This window comes from Trichomycterus rosablanca, chromosome 2 (genome assembly GCF_030014385.1).
Source record: "Trichomycterus rosablanca isolate fTriRos1 chromosome 2, fTriRos1.hap1, whole genome shotgun sequence".
NCBI classification, from domain to species: Eukaryota; Metazoa; Chordata; class Actinopteri; order Siluriformes; family Trichomycteridae; genus Trichomycterus; species Trichomycterus rosablanca.
In genome coordinates, this window is record NC_085989.1 from 64,380,112 (window position 1) to 64,391,108 (window position 10,997).

The window sequence follows — 10,997 nt, forward strand, 5'->3', positions numbered from 1 at the left end:
CCGACCTGGCCAGCTCACGAGATGAAACTGAACAATCTATTCTCAGTGGAATGGTCTCTGACTGGACCTGTATTGGTCTGTCCAAAATCACGTTGAAGTGGTCAGATCAGACCAACCTGGCCAGCATTACCTGGATGCCTGGACAACCTGATAATTACTATGGAGGTGAAGATTGTGGTTATTTATCTAATTTTCAGGCTGCTGATGCTCGGTGCTCAGACCTCAAACCTTTCTTCTGTTATAGAGGTAAAGTGACGTCATTTCCTGTCTCATATTTACATCAATTTCAGCAGTTTTTATTAATATCAGTTTAATTTGGTTCAGTTATAACAGGTCAGATCCAGTTCCTGAGGTTGAAGGTTCAGTCGGATCAGAACATGAACGATCCTGCAGTGAAGGCAGCGCTCCTGGAGAAGGTGGGTCTCATTCTGTAACCATCATCTGCTGCTGGATTCAGTTCTTCTACCATTTTACACTAAACACATCAGTTCCTAATAAAATCATCTTCTGTTCCTCAGATCCTGCAGAAACTGAAGGAACATGAGATGGAACAGAACATCACACTGAAGTGGAGGGAGCAACCAGGAGGAGATGTGTTCCACAAGATTAAAGATGTTTATACAGCAGAAAATGTAACAAGTGAAAAATGTAAAAACTATATAGATCTTATTTAATAATTAGCATAGTTCATCTATCTACAACGCTACATTCTGCTTCTCCAGACAAAACTCAAGATAGTGATAATAAATCATTCAGAACATTTAATTATAGTTAATGGAGAAACAATATCTGATCGACCCTAGTAAAAAGATCTTATCACCACCTAACCCATCTAACCCACCTAACCCACCTAACCCACCAGCCCCCCTTAAACCTCACCTGGGTACGACTACACCATCATAAAGGAAACATTACCATCTCAACCCTAACACACAGATCCTATCACCACGAAACCCCCCTCCATTTTCCCCTCTGAACCCCCACCCGGTCAGGACCAGACTATCATTAAGGAAATGTGACCCCCCCCCCCCCAACTGCCCCTCCTAAAATTCACCTGACCAGAAGCAGACTAGCATAATAAATCATGCACAGTTTTATAGACTAGAATAGTGGTGTGATGTATAGATTATTAGCATTGTGTTATTGTTCTATATAATATAAACATTTATTATTTATTATTAGAGTGGTGTTATGGTTCTATATAATATAAACATTTATTATTTATTATTCTATAGATTATTAGAATGGTGTTATGGTTCTATATAATATAAACATTTATTATTTATTATTCTATAGATTATTAGAATGGTGTTATGGTTCTATATAATATAAACATTTATTATTTATTATTCTATAGATTATTAGAATGGTGTTATGGTTCTATATAATATAAACATTTATTATTTATTATTCTATAGATTATTAGAGTGGTGTTATGGTTCTATATAATATAAACATTTATTATTTATTATTCTATAGATTATTAGAGTGGTGTTATGGTTCTATATAATATAAACATTTATTATTTATTATTCTATAGATTATTAGAATAGTGTTATGGTTCTATATAAAATAAACATTTATTATTTGTTATTCTATAGATTATTAGAATGGTGTTATGGTTCTATATGATATAAACATTTATTATTTATTATTCTATAGATTATTAGAGTGGTGTTATGGTTCTATATAATATAAACATTTATTATTTATCATTCTATAGATTATTAGAGTGGTGTTATGGTTCTATATAATATAAACATTTATTATTTATTATTCTATAGATTATTAGAATGGTGTTATGGTTCTATATAAAATAAACATTTATTATTTATTATTCTATAGATTATTAGAATGGTGTTATGGTTCTATATGATATAAACATTTATTATTTATTATTCTATAGATTATTAGAATGGTGTTATGGTTCTATATGATATAAACATTTATTATTTATTATTCTATAGATTATTAGAGTGGTGTTATGGTTCTATATAATATGAACATTTATTATTTATTATTCTATAGATTATTAGAGTGGTGTTATGGTTCTATATAATATAAACATTTATTATTTATTATTCTATAGATTATTAGAGTGGTGTTATGGTTCTATATAATATAAACATTTATTATTTATTATTCTATAGATTATTAGAATGGTGTCATTGTTCAGTTGTATTGTTCTATATAATATATTTCTTCTATTATAATATAATATAATATAATATAATATAATATTTTCTTCTTCTTCTTTCGGCTTTTCCCTTTTCAGGGGTCGCCATAGCGAGTCATCCTCCTCCATCTCACTCTGTCCACTGCGTCCTCTGTCCTCACCCCAACTACTTCCATGTCCTCTCTAACTGCATCCATATATCTCCTCTTTGGCCTTCCTCTTTGTCTTTTTCCTGGCAGCTGCATATCTAACATCCTTCTACCAATATACCCACTGTCCCTCCTCTGGACATGTCCAAACCATCTCAGTCTGGCCTCTCTAACTTTATCTCCTAGTTGTTTAACCTGTGCTGTACCTCTGATTATCTCATTCCTAACCTTATCCATCCTTGTCACTCCCAAGGAGAACCTCAACATCTTCATTTCTGCCACTTCCAGTTCTTTCTCCTGTCTTTTTGTCAATGCCACTGTCTCCAAACCATACAACATAGCTGGTCTCACCACTGTCTTGTAAACTTTTCCTTTGATCTTTGCTGTCACCCTTTTGTCACAAATCACTCCTGAAACTTTTCTCCATCCACTCCATCCTGCCTGAACTCTCTTCTTGACCTCTTTACCACACTCCCCATTTTCCTGGACAGTCGACCCTAAGTACTTGAAGTCATTCACCTTTGTGACTTCTGCTCCTTGTAGCCTCACTGTTCCACCTGTCTCTCTCCCATTCACACACATGTACTCTGTCTTGCTACGGCTGACTTTCATTCCTCTTCTTTCAAGTGCATATCTCCACCTCTCCAAGTTATCTTCCACCTGTTCCCTGTTCTCACCACAGATCACAATATCATCTGCAAACATCATAGTCCATGGGGATTCCTGCCTGACCTCATCTGTTAGTCGGTCCATCACCAAAGCAAACAAGAAGGGGCTCAGAGCCGATCCTTGATGTAGCCCCACCTCCACCTTGAAGCTATCTGTCACTCCTACAGCACATCTCACCACTGTCCTGCTGTCCTCATACATGTCCTGTACCAGTCTGACATACTTCTCTACTACTCCAGATTTCCTCATACAACACCACAGCTCCTCCCTTGGTACTCTGTCATACGCTTTTTCTAAATCGACAAAGACACAATGAAGTTCTTTCTGACCCTCTCTGTACTTCTCCATCAGCATCCTCAAAGCAAAGATGGCATCTGTGGTACTCTTTCTTGGCATGAAACCATACTGCTGCTCACAAATAGTTACATCTTGTCTAAGTCTAGCTTCCACAACTCTCTCCCAGATCTTCATTGTGTGGCTCATCAACTTAATTCCCCTGTAGTTGTTACAACTCTGTACATCACCCTTGTTCTTAAAAATGGGCACCAGCACACTTCTCCTCCATTCCTCTGGCATTTTCTCACTCTCAACAATGCCATTGAATAATTGAGTCAGAAACCTCACTGCCATCTCACCTAGACATTTCCATACTTCCAGAGTCAGAGTCAGAGAGGTTTTATTGTCATTTCAGCTACATACAAGTACATATTGAAATGAAACAGCGTTCCTCTAGGATCATTTCTAAAGTCAATGACCATCTCTTTGGTTTTATCCACGTTCAGAGACAGGTTGTTGACTTGGCACCAGTCCGTTAGATGTTGTATCTCCTCTCTGTACGCTGACTCATCGTTGTTGCTGATGAGTCCCACCACAGTTGTGTAGTCTGCAAACTTAACGATGGAATTCGAGCTGTGCATTGCTGTACAGTCGTGCGTAAGCAGAGTAAACAGCAGTGGACTGAGCACACAGCCTTGGGGAGCGCCGGTGCTCAGTGTGGTGGTGCTGGAGGTGTTCTTACCGATCCGGACGGACTGAGGTCTCTCAGTCAAGAAATCCAGGATCCAGTTGCAGAGAGAGGTGTTCAGGCCCAGCGTGCTCAGCTTTCCAATTAGATGCTGAGGAATGATGGTGATGAATGCTGAGCTAAAGTCTATGAACAGCATCCTGACGTAAGTGTTCTTTCTGTCCAGGTGTGTAGAAGCCAGGTGAAGTGTAGTGGATATGGCGTCGTCCGTTGAGCGGTTAGGACGGTACGCAAACTGCAGTGGGTCCATGGTGGGAGGCAGTAGGGTCTTAATATGCCTCATGACTAGTTTCTCGAAGCACATCATGATGATAGGCATACATACAATAGTCAACATAAAATATCATAAATACAACAATGTTTAATTCATAAATGTATTTATTATGTATAAACTTACAATAAAGCATTCGTCCGCCACAGAAAGTAGTCCTTTAAAGGAGGGCGAACATAACATTAACAATAAACATTACTACACAAACACTATTTCTTGAACGAAACTCCCGCTTCATGATTAGCATTATTTTTTATATTAATCTGGACATTTCCATTTATAGTACATGAATTAAATTAGTGTTCAACTACGTTTATACTTTTCTTCGCTGGTGGGTTGGAATGGTTTGGCTCTGATAGTGGGCGTTTCGGTAGCTCGATGCGAGCAAGAATGTTGCTCCAGCATCTCCGCTCTCTGAAATTAGGGTGCCAGTATGACTGCAGCAAAGATTCACTTCGGTGGCCAGGTACAGCCATAATTTCTCTTGCCTCCAACCCTGCATCAGAAAGTTTCTGCACTGTCCTCTTCTACCTCCTGTTCTGATGTATCATCCTCTTCTACCTCCTGTACTAATGTATCATCCTCTTCTACCTCCTGTACTAATGTATCATACTCTTCTACCTCCTGTACTAATGTATCATCCTCTTCTACCTCCTATACTAATGTATCATCCTCTTCTACCTCCTATACTAATGTATCATCCTCTTCTACCTCCTATACTAATGTATCATCCTCTTCTACCTCCTATACTAATGTATCATCCTCTTCTACCTCCTATACTAATGTATCACCTCTTCTACCTCCTGTACTAATGTATGATCTCTTCTACCTCCTGTACTAATGTATCATCCTCTTCTACCTCCTATACTAATGTATCATCCTCTTCTACCTCCTGTACTAATGTATCATCCTCTTCTACCTCCTATACTAATGTATCACCTCTTCTACCTCCTGTACTAATGTATGATCTCTTCTACCTCCTGTACTAATGTATCATCCTCTTCTACCTCCTATACTAATGTATCATCCTCTTCTACCTCCTATACTAATGTATCATCCTCTTCTACGTCCTATACTAATGTATCATCCTCTTCTACCTCCTATACTAATGTATCATCCTCTTCTACCTCCTATACTAATGTATCACCTCTTCTACCTCCTGTACTAATGTATGATCTCTTCTACCTCCTGTACTAATGTATCATCCTCTTCTACCTCCTATACTAATGTATCATCCTCTTCTACCTCCTATACTAATGTATCATCCTCTTCTACCTCCTGTACTAATGTATCATCCTCTTCTACCTCCTGTACTAATGTATCATCCTCTTCTACCTCCTATACTAATGTATCATCCTCTTCTACCTCCTGTACTAATGTATCATCCTCTTCTACCTCCTATACTAATGTATCATCCTCTTCTACCTCCTATACTAATGTATCATCCTCTTCTACCTCCTATACTAATGTATCATCCTCTTCTACCTCCTGTACTAATGTATCATCTCTTCTACCTCCTGTACTAATGTATCATCCTCTTCTACCTCCTATACTAATGTATCATCCTCTTCTACCTCCTGTACTAATGTATCATCTCTTCTACCTCCTATACTAATGTATCACCTCTTCTACCTCCTGTACTAATGTATCATCCTCTTCTACCTCCTATACTAATGTATCATCCTCTTCTACCTCCTATACTAATGTATCACCTCTTCTACCTCCTGTACTAATGTATCATCCTCTTCTACCTCCTGTACTAATGTATCATCCTCTTCTACCTCCTATACTAATGTATCACCTCTTCTACCTCCTGTACTAATGTATCATCCTCTTCTACCTCCTATACTAATGTATCATCCTCTTCTACCTCCTATACTAATGTATCACCTCTTCTACCTCCTGTACTAATGTATCATCCTCTTCTACCTCCTGTACTAATGTATCATCTCTTCTACCTCCTGTACTAATGTATCATCTCTTCTACCTCCTGTACTAATGTATCACCTCTTCTACCTCCTGTACTAATGTATCATCCTCTTCTACCACCTGTACTAATGTATCATCCTCTTCTACCTCCTATACTAATGTATCATCCTCTTCTACCTCCTATACTAATGTATCATCCTCTTCTACCTCCTGTACTAATGTATCATCCTCTTCTACCTCCTGTACTAATGTATCATCCTCTTCTACCTCCTATACTAATGTATCATCCTCTTCCACCTCCTATACTAATGTATCACCTCTTCTACCTCCTGAACTAATGTATCATCTCTTCTACCTCCTGTACTAATGTATCATCCTCTTCTACCTCCTATACTAATGTATCATCCTCTTCTACCTCCTATACTAATGTATCACCTCTTCTACCTCCTGTACTAATGTATCATCCTCTTCTACCTCCTGTACTAATGTATCATCCTCTTCTACCTCCTGTACTAATGTATCATCTCTTCTACCTCCTATACTAATGTATCATCCTCTTCTACCTCCTGTACTAATGTATCATCCTCTTCTACCTCCTGTACTAATGTATCATCTCTTCTACCTCCTATACTAATGTATCATCCTCTTCTACCTCCTATACTAATGTATCATCCTCTTCTACCTCCTGTACTAATGTATCATCTCTTCTACCTCCTGTACTAATGTATCATCTCTTCTACCTCCAGTACTGATGTATCATCCTCTTCTACCTCCTGTACTAATGTATCATCCTCTTCTACCTCCTGTACTAATGTATCATCCTCTTCTACCTCCTATACTAATGTATCATCCTCTTCTACCTCCTATACTAATGTATCACCTCTTCTACCTCCTGTACTAATGTATCATCCTCTTCTACCACCTGTACTAATGTATCATCCTCTTCTATCTCCTATACTAATGTATCATCCTCTTCTACCTCCTATACTAATGTATCATCCTCTTCTACCTCCTATACTAATGTATCATCCTCTTCTACCTCCTATACTAATGTATCATCCTCTTCTACCTCCTGTACTAATGTATCATCCTCTTCTACCTCCTGTACTAATGTATCATCCTCTTCTACCTCCTATACTAATGTATCATCCTCTTCTACCTCCTATACTAATGTATCATCCTCTTCTACCTCCTGTACTAATGTATCATCCTCTTCTACCTCCTGTACTAATGTATCATCCTCTTCTACCTCCTGTACTAATGTATCATCTCTTCTACCTCCTATACTAATGTATCATCCTCTTCTACCTCCTATACTAATGTATCATCCTCTTCTACCTCCTGTACTAATGTATCATCTCTTCTACCTCCTGTACTAATGTATCATCCTCTTCTACCTCCTGTACTAATGTATCATCCTCTTCTACCTCCTATACTAATGTATCATCCTCTTCTACCTCCTGTACTAATGTATCATCCTCTTCTACCTCCTGTACTAATGTATCATCTCTTCTACCTCCTGTACTGATGTATCATCCTCTTCTACCTCCTATACTGATGTATCATCCTCTTCTACCTCCTGTACTGATGTATCACCTCTTCTACCTCCTATACTAATGTATCATCCTCTTCTACCTCCTATACTAATGTATCATCCTCTTCTACCTCCTATACTAATGTATCACCTCTTCTACCTCCTGTACTAATGTATCACCTCTTCTACCTCCTGTACTAATGTATCATCCTCTTCTACCTCCTGTACTAATGTATCATCCTCTTCTACCTCCTGTACTAATGTATCATCCTCTTCTACCTCCTGTACTAATGTATCATCTCTTCTACCTCCTATACTAATGTATCATCCTCTTCTACCTCCTATACTAATGTATCATCCTCTTCTACCTCCTGTACTAATGTATCATCTCTTCTACCTCCTGTACTAATGTATCATCTCATCTACCTCCAGTACTGATGTATCATCCTCTTCTACCTCCTGTACTGATGTATCATCCTCTTCTACCTCCTGTACTAATGTATCATGCTCTTCTACCTCCTATACTAATGTATCATCCTCTTCTACCTCCTATACTAATGTATCACCTCTTCTACCTCCTGTACTAATGTATCATCCTCTTCTACCTCCTGTACTAATGTATCATCTCTTCTACCTCCTATACTAATGTATCATCCTCTTCTACCACCTGTACTAATGTATCATCCTCTTCTACCTCCTATACTAATGTATCATCCTCTTCTACCTCCTGTACTAATGTATCATCCTCTTCTATCTCCTGTACTAATGTATCATCCTCTTCTACCTCCTGTACTAATGTATCATCCTCTTCTACCTCCTATACTAATGTATCATCCTCTTCTACCTCCTATACTAATGTATCATCCTCTTCTACCTCCTATACTAATGTATCATCCTCTTCTACCTCCTGTACTAATGTATCATCCTCTTCTACCTCCTGTACTAATGTATCATCCTCTTCTACCTCCTATACTAATGTATCACCTCTTCTACCTCCTGTACTAATGTATCATCTCTTCTACCTCCTGTACTAATGTATCATCCTCTTCTACCTCCTGTACTAATGTATCATCTCTTCTACCTCCTATACTAATGTATCATCCTCTTCTACCTCCTATACTAATGTATCATCCTCTTCTACCTCCTGTACTAATGTATCATCCTCTTCTACCTCCTGTACTAATGTATCATCCTCTTCTACCTCCTATACTAATGTATCACCTCTTCTACCTCCTGTACTAATGTATCATCTCTTCTACCTCCTGTACTAATGTATCATCCTCTTCTACCTCCTATACTAATGTATCACCTCTTCTACCTCCTGTACTAATGTATCATCCTCTTCTACCTCCTGTACTAATGTATCATCCTCTTCTACCTCCTATACTAATGTATCATCCTCTTCTACCTCCTATACTAATGTATCACCTCTTCTACCTCCTGTACTAATGTATCATCCTCTTCTACCACCTGTACTAATGTATCATCCTCTTCTACCTCCTATACTAATGTATCATCCTCTTCTACCTCCTATACTAATGTATCATCCTCTTCTACCTCCTGTACTAATGTATCATCCTCTTCTACCTCCTATACTAATGTATCATCTATTCTACCTCCTGTACTAATGTATCATCCTCTTCTACCTCCTGTACTAATGTATCATCCTCTTCTACCTCCTGTACTAATGTATCATCCTCTTCTACCTCCTATACTAATGTATCATCCTCTTCTACCTCCTATACTAATGTATCATCCTCTTCTACCTCCTGTACTAATGTATCATCCTCTTCTACCTCCTGTACTAATGTATCATCCTCTTCTACCTCCTATACTAATGTATCACCTCTTCTACCTCCTGTACTAATGTATCATCTCTTCTACCTCCTGTACTAATGTATCATCCTCTTCTACCTCCTATACTAATGTATCACCTCTTCTACCTCCTGTACTAATGTATCATCCTCTTCTACCTCCTGTACTAATGTATCATCCTCTTCTACCTCCTATACTAATGTATCATCCTCTTCTACCTCCTATACTAATGTATCACCTCTTCTACCTCCTGTACTAATGTATCATCCTCTTCTACCACCTGTACTAATGTATCATCCTCTTCTACCTCCTATACTAATGTATCATCCTCTTCTACCTCCTGTACTAATGTATCATCCTCTTCTATCTCCTGTACTAATGTATCATCCTCTTCTACCTCCTGTACTAATGTATCATCCTCTTCTATCTCCTGTACTAATGTATCATCCTCTTCTACCTCCTGTACTAATGTATCATCCTCTTCTACCTCCTGTACTAATGTATCATCCTCTTCTACCTCCTGTACTAATGTATCACCTCTTCTACCTCCTATACTAATGTATCACCTCTTCTACCTCCTATACTAATGTATCATCCGCTTCTACCTCCTGTACTAATGTATCATCCTCTTCTATCTCCTGTACTAATGTATCATCCTCTTCTACCTCCTGTACTAATGTATCATCCTCTTCTACCTCCTGTACTAATGTATCACCTCTTCTACCTCCTATACTAATGTATCATCCTCTTCTACCTCCTATACTAATGTATCATCCGCTTCTACCTCCTGTACTAATGTATCATCCTCTTCTACCTACTATACTAATGTATCATACTCTTCTACCTCCTGTACTAATGTATCATCTCTTCTACCTCCTGTACTAATGTATCATCCTCTTCTACCTCCTATACTAATGTATCATCCTCTTCTACCTCCTGTACTAATGTATCATCTCTTCTACCTCCTGTACTAATGTATCATCCTCTTCTACCTCCTATACTAATGTATCATCCTCTTCTACCTCCTATACTAATGTATCATCCTCTTCTACCTCCTCTACTAATGTATCATCCTCTTCTACCTACTATACTAATGTATCATACTCTTCTACCTCCTGTACTAATGTATCATCTCTTCTACCTCCTGTACTGATGTATCATCCTCTTCTACCTCCTATACTGATGTATCATCCTCTTCTACCTCCTGTACTGATGTATCATCCTCTTCTACCTCCTGTACTGATGTATCACCTCTTCTACCTCCTATACTAATGTATCATCCTCTTCTACCTCCTATACTAATGTATCATCTCTTCTACCTCCTATAATAATATATCAACCTCGTCTACCTCCTGTACCAATGTATCATCCTCTTCTACCTCCTGTACTAATGTATCATCCTCTTCTAACTCCTGTACTAATGTATCACC